The 13,836-nt window shown below is 47.9% G+C and overlaps 1 protein-coding gene and 1 long non-coding RNA gene across 4 annotated transcripts in view; one reads left to right on the forward strand and one right to left on the reverse strand.

The window, feature by feature from the left end:
* Positions 1-13,836, reverse strand: part of TMEM178B (transmembrane protein 178B) — a 366,535-nt gene that overhangs the window by 184,094 nt on the left and 168,605 nt on the right. The gene's annotated exons all lie outside the window — the stretch shown is intronic.
* On the forward strand, positions 1,569-13,308 carry LOC112866534 (uncharacterized). The gene is made up of 2 exons (XR_003224119.2): positions 1,569-1,891; positions 12,806-13,308. It is a non-coding gene; the product is annotated as an uncharacterized LOC112866534 (long non-coding RNA).

The following is a 13,836-nucleotide window of genomic DNA, read 5'->3' on the forward strand; positions in this document are numbered from 1 at the left end:
CTACAACCCTGGAAAACCCATCTCCTGACTGGACCCGACCCCCAGCCTGCAGTGGCTGGAGAATGAGACTGGGACTGTAACACACTTGGCATGGACTCTGGCCCAGCGGAACGTTCCTCTAAGGACAAAGTAAGCAAGGAGACTGAAGAGAGAAGACAGTACATGTCTTCTAGGCGTTCCATAAGCCACAGCTGTCTTCCCAGAGAACTGCCAATGCCCTCAGGGCAGGCTCCTGCCACCATGTTTGTTCTAAGTGCCGTTCACCCTCCATCACACCACAGATGTTTGGGCTGAGGTGAACATGTGACAAAAGCTGGACCAACCATATGCTTCCTCCCAGAAAGTTAAAACTTGGTTCTCTGTTGGTTTCCTGCTCTATGGGTACAGAAACTTCGGAGCTACGGGGAGACCATCGGCTCCTGACAGGGGCCAGGGGGAGGCATGATGGCAGTCTGCAGAAGGAGATCGAAGCAGACAAACAGAAAGGTGAGATGAGACCTCTGCCTTGCTCAGCCTCGGCCCCGATCTCTTCTGAGGCAGGCTGCTCTCTCCTTGTGTCGGGGTCCCTCGGAAGCCCTGCGTCCCGATGTACATCCTTACAACTCAAACCAGACCGCCTCAGTCCTGGGACGGCACCTCAAGGCCCTGAGGTAGTGATGGCTGACACTCTCTTATGTGCCGGGCACTGGGCTGACCGCTTCTCCACAGTCATCTCAAACCTGCATAAGACCACTGGGCTTCTCGGAGAGCACGGCAGGGCCAGGACTGGCATGTAGACACTGTGGCTGGGGCTTGCGCCCTCATCCCGTAGCTCCCCTCCCCCATGCCTTGGGAAATGGATGTGAGCTGTAACCAGAGCTTAAGACTGAAGACCTTGGACTTAGTCCTTTATATAATAGAAGCAGTTGAAGATTTTTGAGCAAGGGAATGGTGTGCACAAGAAGGGGACAGTACACAGGAAGGCAGATCCTGGGGGTCAGGTCCAGTCAGGAGATGGGTTTTCCAGGGTTGTAGATGCACTGAGCTCAACTGGAAAAGGGGTGCAAACAGAACCGGAAGGTATCAGGGGTGTTGGCCCGGAGGGACAAGTACCTGTCAGTCGTGGGGTGAGAGGAAGGGGAAGGGAGGGCGGAAAAGTTGAAGAACAGCGAGATGAGTAACCAGGTCAGAAAAAGGGGTGAAGCAGGACACAAGGCAAGGAATGCAGGAAGGTGGAATGGGCTGCGGAACCCAGTTGGCCAGCACGTGACCAGGGACGGCCCTTTAACGTTGTGCCCGATGCCACTGCCTGCGTGGAGGCAACTCTTTAGAAGAACCACACAGGAGTTCATAGCTTCAAAGGCGCCGGGAGGCCAGGAAGCAGTCTGCAAAGGTCTAAGGAAAGATGGGAAGCCACTGATGGAGAGGCAGGACCGTCAAGGAATGTCTGTGCAAACTTGAAAGGAGGAAGTAAGACGGTCACTGGAGGGGATAGGAAATCAAAGAGGGTTTCTTTCTTATCTTTTTCTCTTTTCTTTCATTTTAAATCTTTCTTTCTTTCTGGACAAGGAAGTTCTGCTTATCTTTGCGGGCAGAAGAGAAGGAGCTGGTGAGCAAAACGAAAGCCCTAGCAGACCAGGAATAAAAGGGTGGTGCACAGTCTGGTCCTGGGTAGCCAGCTGGATTTTAGAAGGAAGGAGTGGATGACATCAATGGCGAGAAAAACGGGTGGGATTCCACGGCAAAAGAGTTCAGCAGAGCCAACCCTTCGCGCGGGCAAGATTATGAAAGGTGAAATTTCAGTTGCACCATCACGAAAGATCCCCAAGAAGAAAACGAGAGGGAGGCATCTGAGGAAGGCCACACGGGCACCAAGTGGCCACCTACCAGAGCCTGGACACTGCACAGACAGGTACAGACATGGGGGTGGGGGGGTGCCATACCTGTGGGGTGCCCGTGCTCCACAGCAGGGCCCGGGCCTCAAAACGTGCCAATTAAAGGGTTTTTGAGTTACATTTGGGGGTAAAACAAGCCGGATACAGTGAATCTGCTGCTCGCAAACATAACTTAGTGCCCACAGATGGCAAAAAGGAACATTCTGTTTGCCTTTCCCTAGGATAATGATCTTGGGAGTGAGGAAGGTAACGTAAACATCATAAAGAAGTAAGTGCAGGGCAGGAGGTGGAAAGATAATATGGAAACAATGGGGTTCCTTAAATGAGTTCAACTGTTCAGGCCCAGAACTGAAGGTGTGGCTCAGGGGTCTGTGTCTGGGGAAGTTTTCAAGATGCCAGTTAAGGAGAGAAGCAAATGTGGTCCCGATCGGTGGGAAGAGGAAGCCCTCCCTTGAAAGCCCCCACCCTGACCCCCAAATGGAATTAGTTATTATACTGGTGACTTGTGAATACTTAGGAGAATAAATAGTGAAAGCCACCAGGTTCAGAGATCGGGCTAGATTAAAATCATCCCCATATTTTGAGAGAAAGAGGCGACTGGCCTGCTATTTATCTGCTCACACCCAGTCTCATTCCAGGAAGCACTGAGGGCTGATAATAGGGACGCCAAAAATCTACTGAGACACCACCAGTTACAAATACGTGACAAAGAAACAGGAGAAACAGTGGATAGGAGAGGCATAAAAACGGAGCCACAAATAAGACTGATATTAAAATGTGCAGAACAGAGTCCTACCCACTTGTTAAATTCTATTCACCAGCTCCAGACAGACACTAAGTTGGCCCTAAGTGTTCTAGCAGGCAACAACGAAGGGGGACCCTGAGATGGTTCCATTTCCTCGATGGTGTGAAGTGAAGTAGCAGGAAGAAGACAGGGAGGAAAGAAGAGACGGGTGGGGAAGGAAGAAAGCAATCCAAAGAAGCACAATAAATACCATTTTAGCATTGACTTGCACTCCTGGAGAGGGGCAGTAGGAGACTGTACAGGGGATAAAAAAGACACCAGGGGCGTCTGGGTGGCTCAGTCAGTTAAGCATACGACTCTTGATATCGGCTCAGGTCATGATCTCCCCCGGTGGTCAGATGGAGCCCCCAAGTTGAGCTCTGCACTGACAATGCAGAGCTTGCTTGGGTTTCTCTCTCCCTCTCTCTCTACCTCTCCTCCACTTGCTCGCTCTCAAAATAAATTTTAAAAAAACATTAAAAAAAAAAGAAAGATACTCTCATAGCTCGGACCAGGACAATGAGGCTGAGTGTCAGAGAAGCGGTAAGAGTTCAGTTATTTGAGGCGATGAAGCCACGCCTCCCCACAGGCTTCCGTGCCTGCATTAAAGACCTAAGAGCTTCCAGTCAGGAACTCCAAGGAGAATTCTGGAATTTGACAGACTTTGCTTAAATTCCACTTCCTTCCTTAACAGCAGTTTGCTTGGCCAAATCTATTCAACAATTTTGAGGTTTTGTTTGTTCTGCTATAAAACTAGAATAATTTTACCTACCTCAAAGAATTATTGTGAAAATTAAGTGAAAAAAAATGGGAAAGAAAAGAACCATGATTATCCCAATACTAGACCCACACCACAAGTAACTTCTCCCGAGAGTCCTCATAAAGGAGACAGCGTGTAATTGAAATAAGCAAAGACTTCAAGGACTTTCTTGCAGTTAAATGTAATATATTACCTCCAAGAATCCCTCTAACTCTATGTTCTATGATTATTTGTAATTCAAATTAGAGTAAATTTTGTTAAAACAAAGTCCCAACGCTGTAAAGGTATTCTCAGCCTTAAATGTCGGCCTGATTATTTTAAGCAACATTCAATACAGATTATTTCTAGGACAAGCTGAATACTAACACAATAAACTCTGGAGAACTTTCCATTCTCCTCCTGAATGGCAACTGAGGGTCACACATCCTCTATGCCGGTCTGCCCAGGACTCTGCCTTGGGAAGACTCATTCTGCTCGTTCATGGGGACCAATGACAAGCACGATTCTCCCTGAGGTTGGGCAGGCCCATGCAGACAACCAATGCCCCTAAATAGGAAGGGGCTTGGTAAGCCTGTGGCCCTACCTTCAGACAATATTTTATGAAGGCCACCCATCCACATCAGTGACTACCTTCCGATAGCTCCTCTAAGTTCTCATACCAACTCTAAAAACAGAGGTTTCCCATGTACTTGACCAGTCTGGTAGAACTGATCTTCTATCTCTCAGCCAGTGCCCCAAAACTCTGAGCCCCATAATCCTTACCTCTGTTGTGATCCATTCTTTTGCTTGATCTTAGACCCTACTCTCTGAACTATTCCTAACCTGCTTGGCTCCCAACTGAATCCCCACATATACTCATGTAGCCCCTTTAATTACATGGTTTCCAGTCACCCTGGACACATCCTTGAGTTAATACAAATCAGTCCAGGCCCTCATGGCCAATGTTCCATCTGATTCATCCTTCTTACTGCATTTGAGTGGAGTGATATTTGGTGGTCACTGCTTTGTCTAACATACCTCACTGACCCCACATTATGCCTTATATTATTCCATTCTAAAGTATTGTGGAATAAGGCCATGGCATTCTATGATAATTACCACTTTCACCTCCGATTTTTGGCTGAGACATAATATATTCAGAAAAGGTTCAGAGAAGGGCAGCTGAAGTCATTAAAAGAAACGTCTCCTTCATAAGGATGAATTAAAGAAATAAGGAGTCTGCAAAACAAATACAAAAATGTTAGGAGGAGACAATGTCCAAGTTTTCAAAAAGTCGTGTAATATGATGATATGATAACAATGTACTTATCAGCCAAATTCCAGAACGCCAGACTGAGGCACCATCCCTCGATTCTTAAGGCAGACAAATTCGGAGCAATTAGAAAGAAAGTACCAGCAACGACAAAGAAACAGGCGATGTCAAGAGGCAGTGAGGACTAAAAATGCACATTTAAGGAGAGTTCAAATAAAGTCATGGGAAAATCTACCAAAGAGCATGATGAGGAAACTGAACATCTCGAACTTCTGGAGATAAGCTCAATTCCCAAAGCACACGCCAGCAATTGGTGAACTTGACGAGCCGTAGGACCTTAAGCCTGTGCGTTTTTATGGGCAGCGAGGATTAAACGAGACCCGTGGTATAAAAGCACTTCACACGGTGCTTGGCACACAGAGCCTCAGTAAACCGCAGCCCCAGCTATGCTGCACTTGTCTTATATAACTCAGCCGAAGGCAGTCGGATCCGGCCCCACAGAACAGCTCCTTTGCTGAGTCATTATTCTGTCTTCAACAGATCAACAACCGCCATCTGTCCATAATCATATCCTGTTGTCAGGTCTCCCTTAGCTAAACACTTGGGTTCGTTCTGGGGCATTCCAGATAAGCCCTTCCACAGTTAGAAAGAGGATCTAGCACTAGAAATTTTCCAATGCCAAGATCATTCTGGTCTCAGAAAGAAATCTTTTTGTAAAAAAATATGCATCAACAAGAGCCATGGAGACCTTCGCCCCAGTGACATTTGGTAAAAGAAAACTTGTGTGCTAGGAAATGCAATGTCATAGGGGCGCCTGGGTGGTTCAGTCCGTTGAGCGTCTGACTCTTGACTTCGGCTCAGGTCATGGTCTCACAGTTCGTGGGTTCAAGCCCCACGTGAGCCTGTGCTGTCAGCGCAGAGCCTCTCTCTCTGCCCCTCCCCCATGCTTGCCCTCTCTCTCTCTCTCTCTCAAAATAAATATACTTTAAAAAAAAGAAAGAAATGGAAGGGCAGAATATGTAAGCTGTGGCTACCTCAGGAAAGACATGGGAGATTCCAGACTTTTGTCTTTGCAGGAAGACATACAAACGTGAAAGATGGAAAACTGAAAGGTGAATGGTAAGAAAAAGATTTCTAGCCAGATGCACTATTAATAGCAGCTCAGAGTCCATCCAGGGGAAATGGTACCCCTGGCAGGAGACGGTAGGAAATCTTGGAGAGAGAGACCCAGGGCCGGGTCTCCCACGAGGACTCCCATCTCTCTCTGGTGTATCGCATACGGCCAGGCCAGCATCTCCCTAAAAGCACCCACTTCTGCTCTGAAATTCACCTTCAGCTTCCCCAATTTGTAAAGCTGGTACGATGATCTCCATTCCCATTGGTCACACGCACCTTGGGCTACGGCACATGAACTGGATTCCCGGGGTCAGGGGCAAAAGCAACCACAGGTGGAATTAGCCGGTTGGACCGTATAGCCCAAGAGCATTTTAGGGGTATTTTGCACCAACCTCCGCCTTTTGCTGATAAAGAAGCTGAGGCCCTGTGCATTAGGGAAAGAGCCAAATCCAAGCCTGGCTCTTCTCACATGGTTGGTTCTGCCTGCACGCAGGACATCCACTCAGCCAGCTGGGTGACCACTCGGCCTCCATGTCGCTCAATACCAACATGGGGGTTGGAAGAGTCCCCTCCCTTCCCCAATTGTAGGAAGCATGAAACAAGATGGTTTAAACGAGACAGCTCGTGAACTAGACTTCACACAGCGTTTGGCACATCTAAGCATTCAGTAAATTATACCGATTACTCCGAGCTCTTCATTGTTACCCGTTCTTTTTCCTCCCCATACAGTTGGGGAGGAAGAGCAAACAATGAGAACATTTTGAGATTATCTGCCATGGCTGCATTTTCAAGTGTTCATTTATTTAATAGGCCGTGTGCCTTGATTACAGTCCTATATGGGTCTGAATTTACATTCACAAGTATGTTTGAATTTCGCTAACATCCCTCTTCAGGGAGTCATGCTACGTCAATACCTCTTACCCGATAAGGCTTCAATTGGTGTCGTAAACTACCATTTGGACTCTGTAACAGAATTGCAAATAGAGTGATAATTAACGGATCTCCCAATGATTCTCCTCCATCCCCGATTCATCAGGCACCGCGTCTTCAGAGTTGTCCTTCACCCTCAGGAATATGATAAGAAAATGAACAAAAGGGATAAGAAAAGAAAGCACCACCAATTGTAAGCAGTTGGCTTAATCTCGGATTTATTCTTCACAGCTGGATTCCATCTTTGCTTCTCTCCTCCTGCCTTGACCCGCTGCCACCTCTTCCTCTCCCTCCATCCCTCCCCTCTCCCCCAACTGAGGCTTTACAACTGTTCTTCCAAAGCCAGGGTTGCAAAGGCCTCATAATTGTCAAGCCTGGGGCACCTGGATGGCTCAGTCTGTTAAGCATCTGACTCTTGATTTTGGCTCAAGTCATGATCTCACAGTTCGTGAGCTCGAGCCCCGAGTCAGGATTCTCTATTTGGGATTCTCTCTCTTCCTCTCTCTCTCTCTCTCTGCTCCTCCCCTGCTTGCTTGCTCTCTCTCTCTCTCTCAAAATAAACAAATAGACTTAAAAAAATAAATAATTGCCAAATCCAAGGGCACTTCAAGCCTTGTGACCATTTCCATCTTTTATTTTGTGAGTGTCACTGACATGCAACGTGACATCAGTTTCAGCTGTACGGTGCAGCGATTCTCCAAGTCTACACATCAGGCTGTGCTCACAAGCGCAGCCACCCTGTCCGCCTTCAGACTCCCTCCTCCCTTGGCTCCTGGTTTCCTCCTGGTCCCCTGGCCACTGCGTCCAAGTCTAGAGTGCCTCTTGCTCTGTTGTACCTTCTAAACAGCTCTTATTTCTGTCAGTTCTTCATCCCCGGTGCCCTGACCTAGTTCGACAAGCCTCTGTCTCTGCTTACCTGACTGTTGCCATAGCTCCCCAAAAGGTCCCCTGGTCTCCAGGGTCAACCCCACACACCCTCCCACACAATGTCTACTTCACTAGCAAAATGGTCAAAGAGGCACACGCTAGCACGTGCCCCTCCAAATTTAATGGATGTTGGCTTGGGTTTGGTTTTTGCCAAGCTACAGAATTGTATCCGGGCACCTCCATATAGCACACAAGGCTCCTCTTGCTTTGGCCCTGCCAGCCCTCCCTGCCACATCTCCTACAGGCCTCCACGCATGCCCCTTGCCTCTCCACCATGCCATGCCCTTCCCTCTGCACACATGCTGTTCCCTCTGCCAGAAATGTCCTCCTCCACCACTCCCACCTCCCACCCTGGGCAAACTCCACCTCCTTGTGGAAGACGCAGTTCCAGGGTGGCTCCCCGGGCAGAGGGTCTGTCCTCCTCCCCCACCCCGGACGGACGTACAACCCACGGGAGACCCCACGTCAGACAGAAAAGCTCCTTGAGGGCAGCGACCACGCCTTACTGGATTTGGAGCCCTGATCAGCGCATGTCAGCCCTGGATGCTGGGCCTGATAAAGGACTACAGAAGACAGATAAGCATTCCTTCAAAATGGTATTTTTAAACCCCAAAGAAGAAAAGATGACAAAATCCCTGTGTCTGCTCCTAGGAGTGGCGTTCAGGGAAGCTTTGAAGAAGAAGAAGAAAAAAAACAACTTGTGGGTCTAAGCGATGGCACCAGAAGAAAAAGCCTATCCCTGAGGCGCTATTTAAATTCCACACAGTGATTTTCTTTTTAATTCATTTTTATTCCAGGTGCAGCCCTGCAGCTATTTTAAAACTGAGACTTAAAATAAAGTAATACTAATAGCTGGAGTTATCACAGGCTCCTGCAGTAACAGGGCGCCTTGAATCAAAAAAAAAAAAAAAAAAAAAAAGCCCTTCACGGAGTCTTGGCAAACCACAACATCCCTTCCCCAGGAGAGAGCGGAGAGGGAACAGAACAGGGCTCCATCATCAAAGGATTGTGCTTCACTGTGCAAAAGCATTTATTCCTAGATTCCCTGAAATAGTTCCCTTTGTACCTTTAACCACTGGTTTTCGAAATATTAACAGTTGGGAGGGAAGACTAAGATGTGAGGCCGGGAACCAGAAAGGTGCCGAGTGACAAACGCTTCCTACAAAGTGTGGTCGGCAGACCTGTCCACGCCAGCCACCGGAGACCCTGGGTTCTGAGCACAAATGCTCACCCCAGGGCCCAGCCCAGACTGTGGAATCGGAATGGCTGCTAGGAGGGAAAAAAAAAAAAAAAGGATAATTTAAATGCTCGTTTTCTGAAAAGCAGCTTCCAGCTCAGGACAGCTGCCCCAGGAAATGGAGTTTTTGTGAGTGGTGCCCAGAGACACAGCCCTGCCTCTGACCTGCTTGTGTCAGCAAAAGCCAGAGTTGTTTCTCTCAACTTGTTAATGGGGAAAAAAAAAAAAAAATCCTGCTTTAATTACTGGCCCCACCAGGAGGGAGTCCACTGTATTAATGCCTCCCAGGCAGGGAACTTCCCCGAGCGTGTTATCACGGACTTTCAATGTCTGATCAGCCCACCCCCCTTCCCCAGTTTGGGTAAGAGCACCGCCCCTCCAATCTGGGGGATGTACTATCTCCTCATCTCCCACCCAGATGTACAGCACAAATCTGAAAGGACAGCCAATATCACCTCCTCCATCAGAATTACAGTCAGGGTCACAGGTGGACAGATGGCCACCCGACCCAAGCGGTCCTCCATGAGGTCGACCCAGCATGACCTGAGAGCAAAGTTCCTGTTCCTCCTGTGCCATGGGCAACCGTACTTGTGACGAAGTTCGCCCACGGTGGGTTTCTGTCGCTCTTCTGGACAGCTAGAAGAGCCCTGTGTATCACAGGTTGTCAAAGTTTAAGTGGAGTCAGTCTGAAGGTTTCAGCAGCCAGGATCCCCAGGGCGCATCTGATGAGAACCTGCAAATCCACCGAGGTTTGTGATGGGAGGCCTCCGATGCCTACAGAGAGGGCATCTATGAAGTGTCCGTGCTATGCGCTCACAGCCGGCTTCCCCAGCGGCACCCCAGATATTTCAGTAAGCTGGGTCACTGCAGTGGGACTCGGGATTCACGAGAGGCCTGTCCTGGAGGCATACGTGCTCCTCCGCAGCCAGGCCACGGGCCTCGGAGCCCCCAGAGCGCCCACCCACCCCCTCCCCCCGCCAGGAACGCACACCCCTCCGGGCCCAGCTCCTGAGTCAGCGATTGCCTTTTCAAGACAACATCCCTGCTGCCTGGGAAGAAGGTGGCCAACTCTCCCTTCTGAGTTCCCACAGCATTTGCCCTGCCTACCACTGATTTCCACTTATTTACAATTCGGGACATCAATGACAGCCTTCGAGTCAGAAAGAGAATTGGACAATGTTTCCCCGGTTTTGTTTTTTTTTTTTTAATTTTTTTTTTTTCAACGTTTATTTATTTTTGGGACAGAGGGAGACAGAGCATGAACGGGGGAGGGGCAGAGAGAGAGGGAGACACAGAATCGGAAACAGGCTCCAGGCTCTGAGCCATCAGCCCAGAGCCCGACGCGGGGCTCGAACTCACGGACCGCGAGATCGTGACCTGGCTGAAGTCGGACGCTTAACCGACTGCGCCACCCAGGCGCCCCTGTTTCCCCGGTTTTAAAATTTCAGACTCACACAGTCTTCCCATAAAGAGTGCCAACTTATTATTTTGCCAAGTAACAACGTTTTGAAAACACAGTACAGTCTCTTAATGCCATCCTATCATGAGAAAAAGCATTCTCATAGCAAAGAAAAACGCAAACCACCTCAAAGACAATCTCAGAATTCATGAAAAGTTTACTACGTGGCTGTGGCCGTCCTTCTCCCCCGACTCCCCCTCCACCTCTCACTTTGCTGTTGTTTTGTTTCGTTTCGTTTCGCCTTGGACCAAGGGAAATTGCCTCACAGACCAGCTGGCACCTGTAGAGAAGGGTTTCTGAGTCGCTCACCTTGGCCCATTCACCCCAAGGCGAGGGTCTTCTGCAAGGAACACCAACCTCACGACGTGAGCAAGAGAATCTCACTTCAAAAGGATGTTTTCCGGTTACAAAACGCTCCCACGTGTGCTACTCATTTAATTTCAACTTAAATCTCACCACAAGGCTGCTGTATAGATGGGAAGGCTAAAGCACTCATCTGCTCTATTTGTTATCAAGATGTTCTTTCATTTGGGGCTCCATTCTAGCTCCCGTCCACCCTGTGGGCTTTATTTTACCCTTGAGAACTTTCCTTCCACTTCATTGGTTTTATTTTTTTATTTTATTTTTTATTACTTTTTTAATGTTTGTTTATTTTTGAGAGAGAGACAGACAGACAGAGGAGAGCAGGGGAGGGGCCAAGAGAGGGAGACACGGAATCCAAAGCAGGCTCCAGGCTCTGAGTTGTCAGCACAGAGCCCAATACGGGGCTCGAGCTAATAAATCCCGAGATCATGACCTGAGCCAAAGTCTGATGCTTAACCAGCTGAGCCACCCAGGTGCCCCCCACTTCATGGGTTTTAAATTTCACTCTTTTGTTCCTTCCTACCTAAACTTCGTCTTCAAGGATGGCAAGCTTCAACCTGAACCCCTAACACATCCAACAGTGCCAGTAGACCCCCAATCCATGTTTGTTGAAGGTCGAAAGGATTCTCATTCAACATGATATCCAGACTCTTCCAGACCCTTCACTTTCCTGGCCAAATCCCTCAACAGGGACTGCCATCTTTTAACGTGCCTCCTAAAATGTCATGCCCAGAACTGTGTGCCATGCACCAGATGGCCTGAGCTGTGCAGAGGGCCAAGGTCCCTTGGCCCTCCTGCACTGGGCACAAAGCCTTTATTCATGAAGTTGAGACTGTGTTTGCTTTCTGGCAACCATTTCGTACTGCTGACTCCTCTGAGATCAGAATCAACTAAAATTCTTAGATATCGCCAATTCTGATTTTCTTAGTTGGTCATTTTAATCCGGGAACAAAAAACCAGGTCCTTGACATTTAACCTATTGAATTCATTTTTGTTAGTCAGGGTCCTCTGTTCTTAGCTGACCTGTCAGATCTCACCTCTCCAACCAGATGTTAAGGTTCTTGAGATGGTATCTTCGATACTTCTTTTTTTTTTTTTTTTTTTTTTAATTTTTTTTTTCCACGTTTTTATTTATTTTTGGGACAGAGAGAGACAGAGCATGAACGGGGGAGGGGCAGAGAGAGAGGGAGACACAGAATCGGAAACAGGCTCCAGGCTCCGAGCCATCAGCCCAGAGCCTGACGCGGGGCTCGAACTCACGGACCGCGAGATCGTGACCTGGCTGAAGTCGGCCGCTTAACCGACTGCGCCACCCAGGCGCCCCTCTTCGATACTTCTTTATAAGGAGTAAGCGTAAACATCTGGGATGGTGATGCTCAGCAGATACTCAATAAATGTGTGTTGGTTCATCAAGCTCCACTTTTACCATAATACGCCCCCAGGACTCTCAACTTCTGATGAATCACACTTCAGTGCCAAGGACTAGCACCAAAGACTTCCTCCAGTTGCCCCCACTTCTTATACTTCCAGCTCTATTGCTGGTCCCCATACCCACTGCATGAACCCAAAGCAGCCTCCTTGCTCCCAGACGTGCTCTGGTGTCTACAAATGACCACCTCCACCAGTCCCTCCCGTGGCCTTCTCAAAACTCACTGCATCCATGAGCCCTGACCTGCTGCATTTCCCCCATGTGCCCTTAGCATTCCTAGCACAGTCCATCGAGCAGAAAAAATACCTGGAGTAAAGCTGTGAATGCTCATATGAACCAAAACAGAGAACACATCGTCACGTACTGTGAAGTAGAATTCTCTCTACAAAGGAGTTTGTCATAGAATTTGCTGTTCTAAAACACCCCTTTAGTGTATTTTAAAGGACTTGATGTGGCCATGTGGTTAACATGCAGCTTTCCATGAACACATCTGTCATACAGGGAGATGCCTTGGGATCTTCACAGAGAATTGTTCTCTGCAGCAATGCTGTTCCAGATGTACCAGCCAAAGGCCTGGAGACACGTTCTGTCATTGACTGCGTGCTAATGAGTTCTGTCCAACAAATATATACGTATATAACAAGTGCTTTCTCTGTGTTTTCTATATACCGCAGTTTTTCCAGGAGCCTTATAATGAAATGAAAGAAATCAGAGTCTTATATCCAGAAGGGAATCTTGTTTGAGTGACTCACGTTATGACCAAGGAAAATAAAGCCAACGACAGAGGTTTACAACTCCTTTATCCCACTTTCAAGTAGCAACAATTCTTCAGTGAAACCCACCGTGAACACCTCCTCTCGAAGCCAAAGACGACGCTCCCATCCAGCCCTTCTGGGATTTAATGGATTATCTCCAACTCTTTTATGGGAGACACAGGACCTCAGGGTCCTTTCATCTGAAGCTCCTAAAGATTTGAGCCACATCTGTCTCTACTTATTCCGATATTGTTTTGAATTCATCTTCTCTTGGAAGACACATGACACTTGCACAGGGACATCTGGGGACTCGTCACAATCCCTGGGACAGTCCTGGGCACAGGGGAGCTCTGGCAGCCCTTCTTGTCTGCTTGTAACTGGAGCAAGGGAGGAAATGAAAATAAATGCACGGTCTCCCTCTGGTTGTAATTATTAATGGTCAATTTGCTAAAATGGTATCTGTTTAGATGACTAATAATCATGGCTCTATTATTTGTAGAATGCGGTGTTTTGTTTTGTTTTTAATTATGTCTTAGGTGAGTCTCTCATTTGTGTTTTAACTCTATAAAAATGCCTCAATTTCTCACTCACTCATTCTATCCCAGGCACGATGAAGGTTTGAAAAAGGTTGCTCCTATAATTTTTTTTTTTTAATACAAGCTGCTGTTATCATGTCCGTGAGTCATGTCCTGCAGAGGAAGTATGTGTGGCACTCAGGGCAAGATATGAAGGGGAGCCCACTAGCAGGGGGGGCAACCCCTAATCTGGGGGGCATAAAAGAGTTTGTGCCTAGTGGCATAACCCCCAGCATGGGGAGCCCTTGGGAGACCTGGTTTTGGAATAACCCAAAATTGGGTTTCAAAGTGGGAATTCTGTTTTTTCCAGTCAGACAACATAGTTGATACTGAATGTTATTTATAGGTTTGACTTGAGCTGGTTTAAACCATTTT

Source organism: Puma concolor, chromosome A2, assembly GCF_028749965.1.
Source record: "Puma concolor isolate L17-30 chromosome A2, mPumCon1.1.hap2, whole genome shotgun sequence".
Lineage (NCBI taxonomy): Eukaryota > Metazoa > Chordata > Mammalia > Carnivora > Felidae > Puma > Puma concolor.